The 16,900-nt window shown below is 44.1% G+C and overlaps 1 long non-coding RNA gene across 1 annotated transcript in view; it reads left to right on the plus strand.

Moving 5' to 3' along the window:
- LOC307108531 overlaps window positions 1-16,900 on the plus strand; it is a 49,102-nt gene that overhangs the window by 25,559 nt on the left and 6,643 nt on the right. The gene's annotated exons all lie outside the window — the stretch shown is intronic.

Consider the following 16,900-nt stretch of genomic DNA (forward strand, 5'->3'; position numbering starts at 1 on the left):
CAGTTTGAATATCATTTCCACTACCAACTAGCTGTGTGACCGTGAGCGAACCACAACCTCTCTGAGCATTGTTTTTGCCAATGGAGAGTAGGAGTCTGTGATCTCCTCTGGAAAGAACACTATTTCATAGCAGTTTTGTAGGAAAGAGGCCAGTTTCCTAGTTCTAACTGTGTCAGATGCTGTTTTGTTATCATGCATCTCTGCCTGTTCTTCTAGACTGAGAGGGAGACACAGTGCCATATCCCATATAATAAAAGGCTAATATGCAAATTGTCCCCTCGACCTGGAGTTTGACCAGGGAGCGGGCCGGCTGGTCAACCAGGGAGCGGGTCCCTCCCCCCAGCCAGACCCCACCCGTGCATGAATTCGTGAACTGGGCCTCTAGTTTATGTGAAAACCCTAACCCTGTAATATCTTGTATCATGAATTCAGTTTTATCCCCCTACCTGAGAGAAGGGGCATGTGTAGATTGGGAATGAGTGATCATGCCTCCTGAATCCGTAATCTGGAAGCGGAGGAGATTGTGAGCCTGGTAGAAATATTTTTGACCTCATGCTCAGACTTTCTTTTGTGTACCAAGCTTTATAATGATGTCAATATACTTAAAGATAAAAACAGATAAAATTTATGCACAAATTCCTGACAGTAAATAAAATCATTTGGATATTTTCATGTTATTTGTAGGTAAAATAGATAACATATTTTTGTTCAACCACAGTTATGACATAGATACAATTTTATATTCTGCTTGTTTTCACTTAGTACTTTGTCATGTTTTTATAGTTCTTCATTATTGACATTTTAATGGCTTCATAATATTTCAATGAGTTGCCTTATAATTTACTTTAATATTCCTTTGTTGTTAAGCTTTTTGGTTGCTTCCCAGTTTTCAATATTAGAGACTGTGCTCAATGAAAATATTTCTTCATATAACTTTGAACTTCCTTTGGCTTATTTTCTTAAAATTCCCATAAGTTACTGGATCAGGGTTCTAAACATTTTAAGGGGCTTGAATGTACTATCGCATTGCTATAGGCAGATGTGGGTATTATTGTTTTCAATAACATCCCAGCATTGAATCTCATCATTTGAAAAGGTTTACAAATTATACAACTACTAGAGGCCTGGTGCATGAATTCGTGCACCAGTGGGGTCCCTCGGGCTGGCCTGTGGGATTGGGCTGAAACCAGCTCTCCGACATCCCCCAAGGGTTCCTGGGTTGCGAGAGGGCACAGGCCAGCCCGAGGGACCCCACCAGTGCATGATCGGGGCCGGGGAGGGATGCAGGATGTTGGCCAGCGGGGGGGAGAGACCGAGGGAGGGCTCCAGGGTGTGTCCAGCCCTTCTCACTCAGTCCCGATCTGCTGGACCCCAGCAGCAAATTAACCTACTGGCGTCTGCCCTCCTGGTGGTCAGTGCACATCAAAACAACTGGTCAACCGGTCGACTGTCTGCCCCCTCCCCCCCCCAGAGGTCAGTGCACGTCATAGCGAGCAGTTGAGTGGCCTTAGCATATCATTAGCATATTAGGTTTTGATTGGTTGAACGGCCAACCAGACACTTAGCATATTAGGCTTTTATTATATAGGATAATCTAAATTTAAGCTAATAAGTTACTGTGTCCAACATTTTGGCATGCATAACATTCCTTCTCCAATTCCTTTTCTGGTGGCATCCCAGTGTTTTGTAAATTGCTGGGGAGGGAGGCAGTTTACAAACATTGCACATTGTAGAAAATCAATGATTATTTTTTGAAGCAATGAATATTTTAGGTAACCCCTATTCCTAATAATTCTTCAGGTTTCTAATAGCAGGGCTTTTTAAAACACACACACACAACAACAACACTATATTACACTTTATTTCACTTAGGTTGGTAGCCTCAGAGCTTTGTTTGCTGGAAAAGGCTCAAAAATTTTCACTTGGTGGGAAGTAGATCTCCCCACAGCATGAGAGTATAGCAGCTAAACCATTGCTCTTTCCTCCAGCCTCTCTTTGCACTTCCATCTTTTTCCCTGTTTTCTCTGGAAGAGCCAGCTCAACCTGAATGAAAGAAGCAATCTGTAGAGTGCATGGGAGGAAAATGAGCACAAGTAGGCCCTTCCTAAGCTCTGGAGCTTAGTTTTCACTCATTCAAGCAGAAGGTTTATGCACACTCAGATGATAGTATTTGTGCATTGGTACCCAGTGATCAGGACAGTTCAGTTCAAGGTGATGGAAAGCTGCTCTGGATTCAGCAATGCTTTTAAGTAGCTATGTGTTTTATTAATTTCAATAGTGTCTACATAAATTTCAAAAATAATAGTAAAGAACATGCAGGAGACCAGTTTATCCAGCTACATGCAATGTTGATGTGCATTTGCATTCTCGAGTTCTTTGTGTCCTCACCACAAAGTTGGGAAATGCTGCTCTGAGAATAGGCCAATATCTTAATATTATAACTAAGAGGTGTGTAACTAGTTAAGATGACTAGGGAAGTGCTTGTCATTGTCACTTGGACTTAACTAGTATTTAATACTGTAACCTGCTCCCTGTTAGGCCTAGGCACACCTTAGTTTTTGAAGTTAGCTCATTTAAAAGTTCACTTCCTGCCTGTCCACTCTCTTCTCATCAGTGACACAACAAACAATGGCGTTGCTTAAATGTCTTGTTGCCTGAAATAACATCTTCTTCCAATTAAAAAGGAACAAAGGCTGCACCTCTTTTCTGTTCCCTTCATTGGCTATAACATCTTGACATCTGCTTCTGTCTCCAGTTTTGTCTGAGACTTAGCTGACCTCTCAAAAAAGGATGTCGTGTGTTTCTGTTGGGAAGGGATTGCTTGTGACTATGGCTTTCAGAGGAAATGTGTGCTGGTGGTTTGCGGAGAGTTGACATATATCTACGGGTCCCTTTGGCAGAGGGCAGCAGGGCCCCAGGGATTTGCACCATCTCCTAGAAGCGCTTGTACCCGGGGTGCTTGGGTGGTGGCAGGGATGTGTAACCCACTTCGTTGCACCCTTTCCCCTTCCCAGTTTCCTACAAAGACACTCTTGACAGTCGTTTACTCCAGCTTCAATCTTCAACATTCAACTTAGCACACATCATGTCAGAGATTCTTAAACTCAAGGGAACAGAGAGGTCATAGCACTGGTCTCCAAGCCTGGCTTTCCATCAGAGTCTCTTGGCGAACTTTTGTAAAATACATGTTCTTGCCCCCACATGTGTTCTGATTCATTATGACTGTGTGTGGACGTGAAACCTGCATTTTTGGTTTGTTTTGCATGTTTTTAACTCGCTAGATCACTGGTTTATTATAAAAGGTTGTAACTCAGGAACAGCCAGATGGAAGAGACGCACAGGGCAAGGTGTGTGGGTAGGGGTGTGGGGCTCCCACGCCCCTCCAGGTCTGCTACCCTCCCAGCCCCTGCACCTGTTCACTAACCCAGAGGCTCCGAAACCTGCATTTTTTAAAAACCCTCCTTTTGCTTTTAAAGTTTCAGAACCACTAACCTAACTGGACTCTCAGGGCAAGACTCCCTTGAATATCATCTCTGGCAGGTGGCCATGTCACTGGCGTTGAATACCTCCAGCCATGGGGCACTCACTACTTTTACAAATGGCCTGAGTTAAAACAGTTCTTTTCCACCGCAAAAGTTTCTCCCTATCGGTCTTAATTATGCCTTTCAGAGCAGCACAGGAAAAGCTATTCCTACTTTTCCCTCAAACACCTGAAGACAACTACTGCTTCCTTCTCAGGGTCTCTCAGAGTCCTATTTCTGGGCTCTCAGTCCTGGTCCTCCTCTGAATATGATTGGAGTTTTATAGTGAGTTTAGTTATGTCTTTTAGATGATCTCTTTGAGAACTTTATGGAGTGGCTGTCATCCCAGTGTTAGAGATGACTGAGGGCCGGTAGGTTAAGTGACCTGCCCTGGTTCCCACAGCTAATAAGTCGCTAAATTGCCATTTGAACAATCTGTCTAACTTCAATTTCTGCACTCTTAACTAACACATTATGCATCTGATTTTTATTTTCTTGGTTTGTTAAATGCAAATAAGTAGATGCTAAATAAGGAGTATTAAATTGAAGTGTATAAAGGTATAGCCCCTCCGATTTTTCCGCCCAGAGGCAGCCACTGTCAAATTTGCAAAGTCCTTCTTAAGCATCCCACTGAGAGCTGGAGGTTCTGTTTGGAGAGCAGAGAGCTTTGCCTCGTTTGCTGGGGCCCCATCTGCAATGAGTGTGCCCTCAGACTCACAGAGGCTGCTGGCAAGGCCTAGGTCTCTGCTTACTCTGACTTTGTAGGCAAGTAAACCCTTAGTTTTTTACTTAATTATTTTTAGTTAATTAGTTTCATTAATTGTTTTAATAAACTAGTATTGATTCAGGTTCTACTCACTTTGTACCCTTGCAAATGGGTTTTTGGGTCTTAAAAGAAACCCATTATTTTTCCTGTTGGTTGTAACCTATCATTTCACCTTATATAGATCTTTTAGCCTCCCAATTTGATCACCCGTTAAATTATTTAGCTCAATGTCATTCTCATATGTTAATATATATGATGTCCCTCTTTGTCCAAATCATTAGTAAAATTTCTGTTGAAGGTGGGACCAAAGACAGTTTTTGAATACCTGTGGGGGAATTAATTAATGAATACTCTTGGATATAGTTACTCAACCAAATGTGAACACACCTAACTGTATTACCATGCACTCTTATCTATAAGGACATGAGAAATTTGGTCAAATGCCTTTCTGTCTACAACACTTTCCTGATTAATTAATCTAGTAAGCTTATCCAAAAAGGGGAGTGTTTAATTTTACTCTTTAGCAAACCTCTGTGAGCTCCTAGTTATCATTACCTTTCCCCTTTACGGGTCACAAACATCTCTTTTATAGTATATTCTACATTTTTTCTGTGGGTTGTTATCAGCTCACATTTTTGTGGGGCTCTGAGCAACTCAGAAAGGGCTGGGTTCAGGCTGGGATGTGTTGCAGTGGAGCCTGGAGTGGCAGGCAAGGCCAAGGCCAGTGGGTGGTGAGTGAAGGCTGCTGCAGTGGTGAGTTAAGTGCAGAGGTGTCAGGGCTGGTTCATTAGAATGGAGAGTTGACTAGAAGTATCTGCCCTAAGGCTGCATCTGGGGCAGGGAAAGATCAAGAATGGAACAAAGGCAGATGCTCCCTCAGGGAGTAAACCACTGGGCCGGGAAAGGCTGGAGGCTGGTGTTTAAAACCAGAAACCAAGAAAACAGAGGGTCAGGGAGGTGTAGCTGATGAAAGACAAGAGTGAGGTCTGGTCTCGGAGAAGTGAGCTGCCTCATTGGGTCCTGTAATGGGACAACTTCATTCCCTGTCTCAGCAAACGACACTACCCATTGTCCAAACCTGATATCCGAGTGTCCTCCTACCATCCTTCTGCTCCCTCAGCCTCCCCACACCCCGTTTACCAAGCCCTGCCATTTCTACCTCGACTATTTCTACTTCTAATATTTTCTAAAACTGCCTGTTTCTCTCCATTGCATTGTGATCTCACTCTTGAATTACTGCACAGCTGCCTCCACTGGTCCTCTTGCCTCCGAGATTTGGCTTCCAGTTCAATCTCTACACCTTGGATTGAGCCCTTATTTTGAAGCACAAATTTGTTCATATCTCTCCCCTGCTTAAAAGTCCTCCAGTAGTTTTTCTATTACCTTCAGAATAAAATCAAGGCCTTTAGTCAGAAATAGTTTCCCCTCCCTAGAAAGCCTCACCTTCCACTCCCTCCCCCCTCTTCTTGCACACCTCAGGCTCTGGCAGTCCATGCTCCGGGTTGTCATATTGTGGCTGCTCTTTTATGCTATTAACTATGCTGCTTCTGCTACTAAACATGTCTGCCCCTTGACCCCCATCCGCCTGACTAATTGTTACTCCACTCAGTATGTCCTCCCAGCCTACCACCTGCTCCCCTCCCCATTGTGAAGAACCTACGCAGAGAGCCCTTATCTTATTTCTCTCATAAGACATAGAGTAAAAATTGATTTATTTGCTGATCTTTCCTCTCGATTGTGAGCTTCTTGAGGGCTGGAAAACATTTTGGGATCCTTAATGCTTAACACAATGCTTGGCACATAGAGGTGAACAAAAATGTTTGTTGAATCTAATTGTTCATACATTCATACATTCAATATGAACAAGAGAACAGCCCGTTTTGAAGACTGGCCCTTTAAAAAATTCTCTCTCTTGAGGCATGATTTTCCCCTATCCAAGGCTCAAGTCTATTGGTACATGATACTTTCTGATGAGAGAAAGGCATCGAAATGTAGAGGTCATTAATGTCGGAGGTACAATACCATGTCAGATCTAGTTCACAGGGAACGGAAGCTTTTTTGGCTGAGAACCTTTAGTATCTTTGCTAGGATAGGAGGCAGTCTGGTGCTATGGTTATGACCTGGCTTCAAGGTTGGTGGCCAAGAGGAAGGGATGATGATGAAGGGGGTAAATGTTGGAGTGGGGGAGGACCTGCAACTCCAGCCCATCGGAATGGATGACCTAGGCAGTGGGAAATAGGACTAGGAAGTGTTATTTGTCTTCTTAGAGTTTTCTCTATGGAAGAATTGGGTGAATGGGTGAATATCTATACTAGATTCATGGGAGACAGTTTGCTTAACTTAACTTTATAGACAGACCTGATCTGGTGTAAGATATAATCGGCCTGTCAGCAGCATGTTTATACTGGTAGTTATTCCTATCCTGATGGCTTTTAACGATTTTGGGGGCTGGCAGGAACTGGGGTAAATGTAGCAGAACAAATGGGTGTTATAGGGAAAATTTAACTGTAAGGAGCAGTGATCACTTGGTGATGGTGGCAGCAAGAGCACAGAGGAAAAGTGATCTTTAAACTTCCGCTTTGCGAAAATTGGTGTATAAACTGGTGTACATTAAGGAAGCAACCCAGGTGGGGACATTTATAAAAATAAATGCATTTTGGATGCACATACGGGCAGTTGTAGCCACTGTGGGTTTCTCGTGGGTCTGATAGAAATGAGCTATGTTACTTAATGAATCAGTCAATGTGATGAGTAACAGCGAAAGTCTCTGCCTTGGGGAACTTAGGATAATACCAGTTACACCCATAACCTAGTTACTGGGTTCAGTTACTGAACAAGTGGCAGAGACTGAATGAAGAGTTGACCCAGGAACCCTCCTTGAATATGTCTATTTTGTTTGGCATCTCCTGCTAGAAATTCCAACTTACAAAATGGAGTGGTAGGTGCAAACTGAGAGGTAAGAGGTAAGGCACGGCTATCACATCTGGGTGTTGGGGGTTAGATAGAAAGTTTGCTCTGTGGTTGCTATAGTGGCCATGGTCCGTGCCTTTTGCTGCTGCTTTCTACTGAGAGGTGGAAGGACAGCAAGGCTGAGCTGTGGCAAATTTCTGGACACTCTTGCCCATTGTGCCTGTTGCCTTGAATGGGACCAGGTAGTCCTGTGAGCCAGAACAGAAAACCTCTGGTTCTGGATGCTCCAGATGCTGTTATGTATTGAGGTTGAATCAGTAGGTTTGGTGCTTCGTTTTAGTCTCTCAGGCTCTGGAAATTCTTGAGCTTGCCCTAATCCATGCATGGCATAATGGCGTGCCTGATCCCCCATCCTTCCAAAGGGGATCAACAGGATCAAAATATGACCTGATGGCCAAGTCCTCCTTTCCCTCCAGATGGTCTATATCTGATCTGTCCACTATGGTAGTCAGTAGCTACATGCGAGTGTTTATATTAAATTAATTAATCAAAATAAGAAATTCAGTTGCTTAGTTACACTAGCTCCATTTCAGTTGTTCAGTAACCACAAGGAACCAGTGAAATGAGTATTGAACAGTACTCACTACAGAGCGTTTCCATCACTGCAGAAAGTTCTGTTGGTAGCACCGGTCAGATTTCTTTGAAGGAGAACAGTCTGGGGTGTCAGGCTCCTGCAGTCTGACTATGCTGGTGGTTTTTAGACCAGGTGAGGATAGAAGAAGTTCAATTTTGATGATGAAGCCTCCCTCACCTACCCCATCCCAGGAAAGGTTGCTATGCAACATAACAGAGTTAACTCCTGTCTTCAGGTCTTCAAAGATCCAGTGGATGACTCCTGAAAGGTGTAAATTTTTTATAGCTGCTCTTTTTGTGAGAGGTCCTCAAAATATAAACACTAATGACCTGGAGTTGAAGGAGGAAGATGTGTTGGGGTGATGTTGATCCATCTAGATGTCATGCTTGAAGTTGGTAGGACTCAGAAATTTGACTTCCACCAGTTTGTTTGTTTGTTTTTAAAGGACTTCTACAATTTTGTATTTAACCTGTAAGGCAGAACCTTCTGGTCAAGGAGTGAAAAATTAACATATACTTGAAACTTTTTCCCTACAAGAATGCACTACTCTGCCCTAGATGATAGTTCTATCTCTAGGCTTCAGCAAATACTAGTAGGCTTCTAGTAGGCTTCAGCAAATACTCTTTGACAAGTACTTTGTTCTGTGATACTGCTAAGTCTAACAATGAAAGATGGTTCTTACCTTAATAAAATTTGAAATACATGATACCAATCTCATAAACTCTAATTCACAAACCCAGGGATTATGAGAGGCACTTTAAAAAAATGGCATTAAGATTACCCTTTATCTCTGTGGTAGGCAGAATAATGCCCTCCCAAAGATGTCTATGTCCTAATTCCCAGAATGTGTGAATATGTTACTTTATTTGGGGAAGCATCTTTGTAGATGTGATTATTTTAAGGAACTTGAGATGGGGAGATTATCCTGGGTTATCTGGGTGGGCCCAGTTTAGTCACAAGAGCTACCCAAAATAGAGAACCTTTCCCAATTGTGGTCACATAAAGAAATGTGATCAATACAAGAAGAGTCTGAGAGATGTAACATGTCTGGATTTGAAGATAGAGGAAGGGGCCATGAGCCAAGGAAAGCAAGCAGCCTCCAAAAGCTGGAAAAGATAAGGAAGTAGGTTCTCCTGTAGCATCACTGGGAAAAATTTAGCCCTGCGCACACCTTAATTTTATACTTCTGACCTACAGAACTCTAAGATAATAATTTTGTGTTGTTGAACCTGCCATGTCTGTGATCATTGTAAACAGCAGAAATAGGAAACAGATTTACTTCTTAAAGAGTGGAGGATTATCAAATAACTTATTTCGAAAAAAAATAACTGTTAAGAGGATGGAATATTCATGTTCACTAATCAGTACATTTTTAGCTTGTAGACAATTCTGTATGGAACCAAATTATAATAAAACTGTTGCTTGGTGAGCATAGAAAGCTTCCTTAGTGATTAGGCTGAGTTCAGAAGGCTATTATGTCTGGTCTACCCCTTACTTATCTGGGTAGCTGTTAGGCCTCTGAAAGTGTAATCCGGTAGAGAACTTGTCTGCCAAAAACCGGCCTCGTGAATTGGGCAGCAGCCATGCATGACTGGCATTGAAGGCCTTCTAAGCCTTAGCAACCTGGTTTTATTTGTTCACAAAGAGGACCGAAGAAGATGGATGGAAAATAAATAATTGTGAAACACTTGATCTTGAAGAACTCTTTGTGGAGACAGCAGGTGGGTATCATGGGATCTGTACCCCCAGGGTACACCAGGGTGGGGCTGGTGGTAAAGCATGTCATGGGCAAAGAAATCAGGATCACAGCTTCTGAGGACAGAACATGTTCTCAACTGAGGATTTATCCCAGAGAGGAGAATTGTCACCTGGGTTTGCAGTTACAGCTGCTTTTCTGTGGGCAGGGCCGGGTGTGAGCTTCCTGGATGGGTGCCAGGGGCTGCCCAGCCTCTGAGGGGCACATCCTCAAGGCCAATGCTGGGCACTGCAGGGGACCTGGCATTTCTGACAACCCCATACTTGGAACTTGGAGTGTTTTCTTATCTTGGGTTTTCTGGCACTGTTCCCTTACTCTGTGATTTTCAGAGATTACAGCGTGATTCCTCAATTACCTCTGCAAGGTCTTCCCGTTCCCAGGCTGTATAATTCCTGGGCCTGGAGTCCTGCACTCATTTAGAGTGATTCCATCTCTCCATACATCTTCAGCTCCTGTTCCCTCTCAGTCATCTGTGTTCTGCTTTCCTGGTGTTGGAGATTCTGCTTCCAGGCGTCAAGGACAGAAGTAAAACCACAGTGGGGCAGTTCCACCACCTGCCCCACTCCACTCCAGGCCATCGCCCTTTCCTTCATTGATTCACTCCAAACCCAATTTTACCAGGTCTGTTTTGTTGTTGTTAATCCTCACCTGAGGATATTTTTTCCATTGCCTTTTAGAGATCGTGAAAAGGAGGGGAGGCGGGGAGAGAGAGAAACGTCTACTGATTGCTTCCTGCACATGCCCTGACCTGGGGGCAGGGAACAAATCTGCAACCCAAGCATGTGCCCTTCAGTTTCTGAGCCGACACTCTAACCGCCGAGCAACACCGGCCATGGCTACAGGTCTGTTTTTGCCCTCTGAGTATTACACAGGCCTGAGGTCAGAGCTGTCACAGCACCACAGCCTCTTCTGTAAAGTCCTGTCCTTCAATTGTCTACAAACATGGAAATGTTCCCTGTGCTGACATCGCAGAGGTTTCAGGTGCCTCCTCGATGTTCATTTGGATTATGCCTAATTATATTTTCAGAACTTCATTTCTGAAGGTTTCTACACTTTAGGTCATACTTCTTTTTAGTGCTGGGGTTATTAATCCCGGTTCTACATTGGAAGGACTCAAACAACCTTTAGAAAGCACCAATGCTTGGCCCCAACACAGACCAATGGAACAAAATATCTGGGGCTGGCCCGGGTGTGGGGGGGGGGGATTTTATTTTAGGCGACCCTGATAGCCATAAAAGAAAAAAAAGTGTTAAAGTGGACTTCACCAAAATTAAAAACGTCTGCTCATGAAAAGATACTATTAAGAAAAAGAAGAAAAAAGTCACAGACTAGGAGAAAATATTGGCCACACATATATCGGAGGACTTACATCCAGTAACTCTTAGCAATTCCTGCAACTCAATAATAAAAAGACAAATGGTGCAATTGAAAATTTGACTAAAAAGCTTGAATAGACACTTCATAAAGGAAAAAAGTATATCTTGTTTTTAATGTACTCACAATGCCTTCAACAGATCTAAAAATTAACAGTAACTTGTTAATATTATAAAATATTTAGGCAGTGTTCAAATTTCCCTGATTGTCTCATGGTTTCTTTTTATTCTTGGCTTGCCCAAATCAGGATCCAAATAAGATGCACAGACTGCATTCAATTGAAATGTCTCTTGTCTTTTTTAATCTATAGACCTCTTTGCCCTCCTTTTTTTCCCCCCTTGCCATATATTTATTGAACAAAGTGGGCTATTTGCCTTGTGGAGTTTTCAACATTCTTGGTTTTGCAGATTGCACCTTCATGGTAATGTTTAACATGTTCCTTTCTTACCTGTAATTCCTATATACCTGGAGGCTCATCATCATTATTAGAAATATTAAAGACTTCACTTCCAAGACCAATACTTTTCATGTATGACATCTTGCCACAGTGAGTGAGGTGGGTCCCAAACTCTCCTGAGGCAACAAAAAAAGAGGATAACTATTTTGCAGTAATGCCAAGTCTAGTCCCTGTTGACTTAACAAACAAAAAACACCTGGCTAGAATCCATCATTAGGTGCATGATAACTGTCTACTAGAATGTATTGGGCCTTCCCTTTGTGCCTGAGAATGAGCATGGACAGGTGGGAAGAATGTGAACTTGGGAGTCAGAGGCTCTAGATGGAACTTTGACTTTGTCTTTTATTAAGAACACTAGTGGCCCGGTGCACCACATTTGTGCACAGGGGGTCGGGGGATGTCCCTCAGCCCGGCCTGCACCCTCTCCAATTTGGGACCCCTCGAGGAATATCCTACTGCCGGCAGTCAGACATCCCTCTTGCAATCCGGGACTGCTGGCTCCTAACCGCTCACCTGCCTGCCTGCCTGATCACCCCTAACTACTCTGCCTGCTGGCCTGCTCACCCCCAACTGCCCGCCCCCCGCCAGCCTTCTTGCCCCCAATTGCCCCCCCCTCCAGCCTGATTGTCCCCAACTGCCTCCCCTGCCAGCCTGCTTGCCCCCAACTCCCCCTCTGCTGCCTGCTTGCCCCCAACTGCCCCCCACTGCCGGCCTGCTCGCCCCCAACTTCCCCCCACTGCCGGCCTGCTTGCCTCCAACTGCCCTCCCCTCCTGGCCTGATCGCCCCTAACCGCCTCTGCCTCGGCCCTGACACCATGGCTTTGTCCAGAAGGATGTCCGGAAGGTCTCCTGGTCTAATTAGCATATTACCCTTTTATTAGTACAGATAGAGGCCTGGTGCACGGGAGGGGGCCAGCTCGTCTGCCCTGAAGGGGGTCCCGGATCAGGGTGGGGGTCCCCTTGGGGGGCAGGGCTGGCCTGGGCAAAAGGCGTGGGGCGGTTTGTAGGCTGGCCATGCCCCCATCAGGGTGGGGGTCCCCACTGGGGGCGGTGCTGGCCTGGGTGAGGGGCTGGGGCAGTTTGCAGGCCACCCACGCTCCCATTGGGGTGAGGGTCCCCGTTGGGGGGCATGGCCGGCCTGGGCAGGGGGCTGAGGGCCATTTGGGGGTGGTTTGCAGTCCGACCGAGCCCCTGGCTTTGTCTGGAAGGTCTCCTGGTCTAATTAGCATATTACTCTTTTATTAGTATAGATGCCTTTCCTAGTTAATATTTTTTCATCTCAGATTCTTTATATAAGAGGATAACATTTATCTCACCCGGCGGCTGAGATGCACCTGCCGTGTAGCATGTGTTTGTTTCCTTCCCTGCATAAGTTAAAAATAAGAATTTGCGTCTAAAACAACAAATCTATGGAGTTTGTTTAGACCCAAATGCAAATGTGGCATTCACCAACTTCATAAATAATAGAGAAAGGAGGTTTTCATGCACATCCTTTGAAAGAATATGCAGAGAGGGAAAGGAACTGAGAACAGGAAACATAGCTCTCTTTCCCTCCTTCTTATAATTAGAAAATTCAGGAAATTCTTCCCAAAGAAAGCATGACCCGTTCTAGCCTAAAATTTTGCTATTCTCTGGACTGTGCTGGCTTGAGAACGTATTTCTTTTACCAAAAGATGAGTTCACAGTAAATGACTCAGAGACATATGGATGAAATTTCCCTTAAGCCACTCAGGGGATTAGAAATTAAGGGAAAGAGTGCTTGGCAAAATGCATTTGGGGTTTTGCCAAACCTAAACCAACTGAGAAATAGTTAAGACACAAGGCAGATCTCGAATGCTGCCAAGTTTACCCATCTTAGCAGGACAGGGATTTATAATTAGAGCTGCTCAGAAAAGCACTGCCTCTCGGGTGGCAAAGGACAGAAAAGCCTTTGTCCTTACCATCTCAACGGCTGCTCGTTCCCAGATGGACCCTTTACAGTGTTCACCCCCTCTTCATCATCAGGGTCGGCAAAGCCACCTCCTGGCCACTCGGTTCCGCTTCCACACCAGGCCCCACCCTGCTCTCCAGGCCTCTTTTGTTTCCAGGCCAGGCTGGCTGTGTCTCACAGCGAATTCCTGGATCGGGGAGAACAGATCTTCACGGGTGTTCTTGAATTACAGTGAAGAGCTGTGGTGGGAAAATATGACAAGACAGTTTCCTTCCCGGACACAATTTTTTGGTCTTCTGTCTCTCACCTTTGTCACCTTTCCACATTTCTCTGCTTTCCACGGGTTTCTTTCTCTGTAAGGTGAGGGAATTGGATCAGCTGTTTTCCAACTGTGCTGCTGGAGCCTTTTTCGGGCTTGGCTGGCCCCGTGGAGAGAGAGAAAGGGGTGGGGGCTCCCGCTAAAGATTTAAAGTGAACCAAGAGCTCCGAGGTTGAACAATTTGAGAATTGTGAGATTGGATAAAGGCTCAGGTCTCTTCTGATGACACAGTTCTGGTGTTTTATGTCACACTTCTCAGTCTCCACTCCCAACACCAAGTATCACTAACCATGTGCACCAGCTTTTCTCCCCAGCATTGGGCAGAGTGTACCTGTGTGCCAGGCACTGTGCTAGGCTCTGGGCAGTTAGCAGCGAACAGAACAGACCTGGTCCCCACCCCCATAGACCTAACAGATTAGTTGGGGAGGCCGGTGTTAAACAAACACGTAAATATGTAACTCTAAAGTAAGATGTATAGTCCATGAAAAATAAAATCATGGTTGAAGTTTGAGCAGGCCTGGGGTTTGAGAGATACTATAGATTATAGAATGCTTCTTGTTCTAAGCCTCTCCCCTACCAGCCTGGCTTGCCACTCTGTAGATTAGTATATTATCGTTAGGTCATTGAAGGTTTCCATTAAAAATATACCTCTTCCATTGGAAACATAGAGCACACAGTAGCTGATGGATGCAGCCAGCTGGTACTGCAGAAAGCAAAGAGGACAGACTTGAGAGAAAAGACGTAGGGCTTTAGGAGGGAAGGGTGGGAAGGCTTACTCCTGGCTGGGCCTGGAGGGGTATGAAAGGTTCAGAAAGGCAGTGACCCAACGTGTAAGTGAAGACCATGCCAATGACTACCTTCACTTATTTCGCAGTTGTACCTAGATCTCTCCTGAATTTCTTTTCCCGTTTTTCACTAAGTTTAATATGTATATACAGTGTTAACTTATTACTAAATCTTAATCTTATTGCTATGCCTTTGCCTCTGTCTAGCTCTTTCTCTTTGTACAATTTGTAAAGCGAAAAGGGATTTAAAACAAATTTCTGGAGATATTTGCATGGTTTCTACTATAGGTAAGTTGGCAATGCCCACCAGTTTTTGGTCTTTGGGTCCCTGACTACTTACCTGGGGTTGGGGAGCTAGGTAGAAGGAGACCAGTTTATTGGCTTAAAGAGTTAAGACTCCTGTGGGGCACTGGATGGCAACATTTCTGCAAACCTCAACTTAGCAAAAGCAAGAACCTGTTGACAGAAGGTCAACTCTGCACAGCTACCAATCCCAACACATTCTATGTAACATGAATTTATGGAAAGAGAAGATTAAAGCCAGAGCTGGTGGAAGGGTAAGCCTCAATAGTTCATCTCTCAGGGCCTGTGGTCCATAGGAAGAGCTTAGTGGTATTAGCTATTACTGTTCTACTGGTACCACCATCATCGCCATCACCACTAGCACCATCAATACCATCACCACCACCATCACTACCACCATCACCACCACCACCAGCACTGCCACCTTCACTACCATTATTACTACCACCACCAGCACCACCACCTTCACCACCAGCACCATCACTGTCATCACCATTATCACCACCACCACTATATCCAGTTAGAGTACATATCTTTTCTTTTCTTTCCTTTTCTCTCTCTCAAATATATGCTACAACTAGATTAGCAAACTGTTACCTGGTATAGAAACTTAGGAGAACTGCTGTTATAAAGAAGGATTTGTATTTGATATCATTTTTTGGTAGATAAGTAGTCGTTTCTTATCTACTTAAGCAATATTTGAAAACAGAGTGTCCTTCTGTGTGTACTGAAAATATCCTCTGGAGTTTTGTTTGCATTATCAACTTATTTAGCACACTCTTTCTGCTTAGCAACCACCCCCACTCCCCGGGCCCTGTCCTTTTAATTAACAACCTGTCACTGTATTTCAGTGTTTCTGTTGAGGCACACCAAGTGAGCCATGAAAAGTCAAAACATATCACTTCACATAAAAACAACATTTGCTGAACTTCTCATACAATTGGGCTGGTCAGATGAACTGCTTCTTGGGGACCAGAAATCGAACCTAGGTGAGCTGATGTGAAAGACTGAATCAAGGTGTGCAGAGAGTGAGAATGGCAAGGGGTGAGGGTAGCAAGGCAGAGTTACAGGACCAAAAGTTTATATATATATATATATATATATATATATATATATAGAGAGAGAGAGAGAGAGAGAGAGAGAGAGAGAAGAAGGAAAGAGGGGAATAGAGTGAAACATCGATCGGCTGCCTCTTGCAAACCCCCTACTGAAGATCCAGAGGATTGAGCCTGCAAACTGGGCATGTGCCCATCTGGGAATTGAACTGGAAACTTTTCCATGTATGCAATGATGCCCAACCAACTGAGTCACACCAGCCAAGGCTGGACACTTATTTTAAACCACCTCTTTTATGCCTTAAAGCCCCAGTGCCGCCTAGCTGACACCTGGCAGATGTGAATTTTGCATAGATTCGTTCATGTGTTCCATCAGCACGTAACGATTAACTTCTAACATATGCCCAATATGCTCTAGGGATGCAGCAGTGAGCAAGGCATCTGCCTCAATGCTGCTTGCATACCGGCAGAGGAGAAAATAAAAAACAAATAAAGAAACTGTTAAATATAATTCAGGTTTGATAAGTGTCAGTAAGGAGTGAAGCAGAGCTTGGACATAATCATAGATGATGGCATGTGTGTGTGAGAGTGTGTACAGTATGTGTGTTTCCATTGGTAATTCAGTTAGCTCCATCAAGGAAGGCTACTCAGAAGGAGTGACATTTGAACAGAGAGACCTGAGTGAAATGTGAAGTGAGTGTCCCTGAGCTAAATGGAAACCACACATCACCATTATTATGAACTGACCTAAGTCAGTTTGGTCACGATGCACAACTATTAGGTTCTTGATAGTTGAGGATAGCTACTGAGAGAAAATTGAGGTAAGTAAAGGTAAACTACTCCCCTACAGCTGTCCTCGGAGTTTGTGAGGAAAGCAAATCTACCAAACCCTGTATTCATACAGAAATGTATTAAGAAATTTTTTTACTACCAGATTCAAATAGTATACACAAACTGATGAGCTCAATGGAGACCCAGTGCTCTGTCCTTTTAGGAGCCCTGAGTAAGACGGTCACTTGAAATAGAGGCAACAGCACATCAGAGATATGATTCTGTTTCACTGAAACCCAGCAACAGGTGAACAGAGCTC

Source organism: Cnephaeus nilssonii, assembly GCF_951640355.1.
Source record: "Cnephaeus nilssonii genome assembly, chromosome: 12".
NCBI lineage: Eukaryota > Metazoa > Chordata > Mammalia > Chiroptera > Vespertilionidae > Cnephaeus > Cnephaeus nilssonii.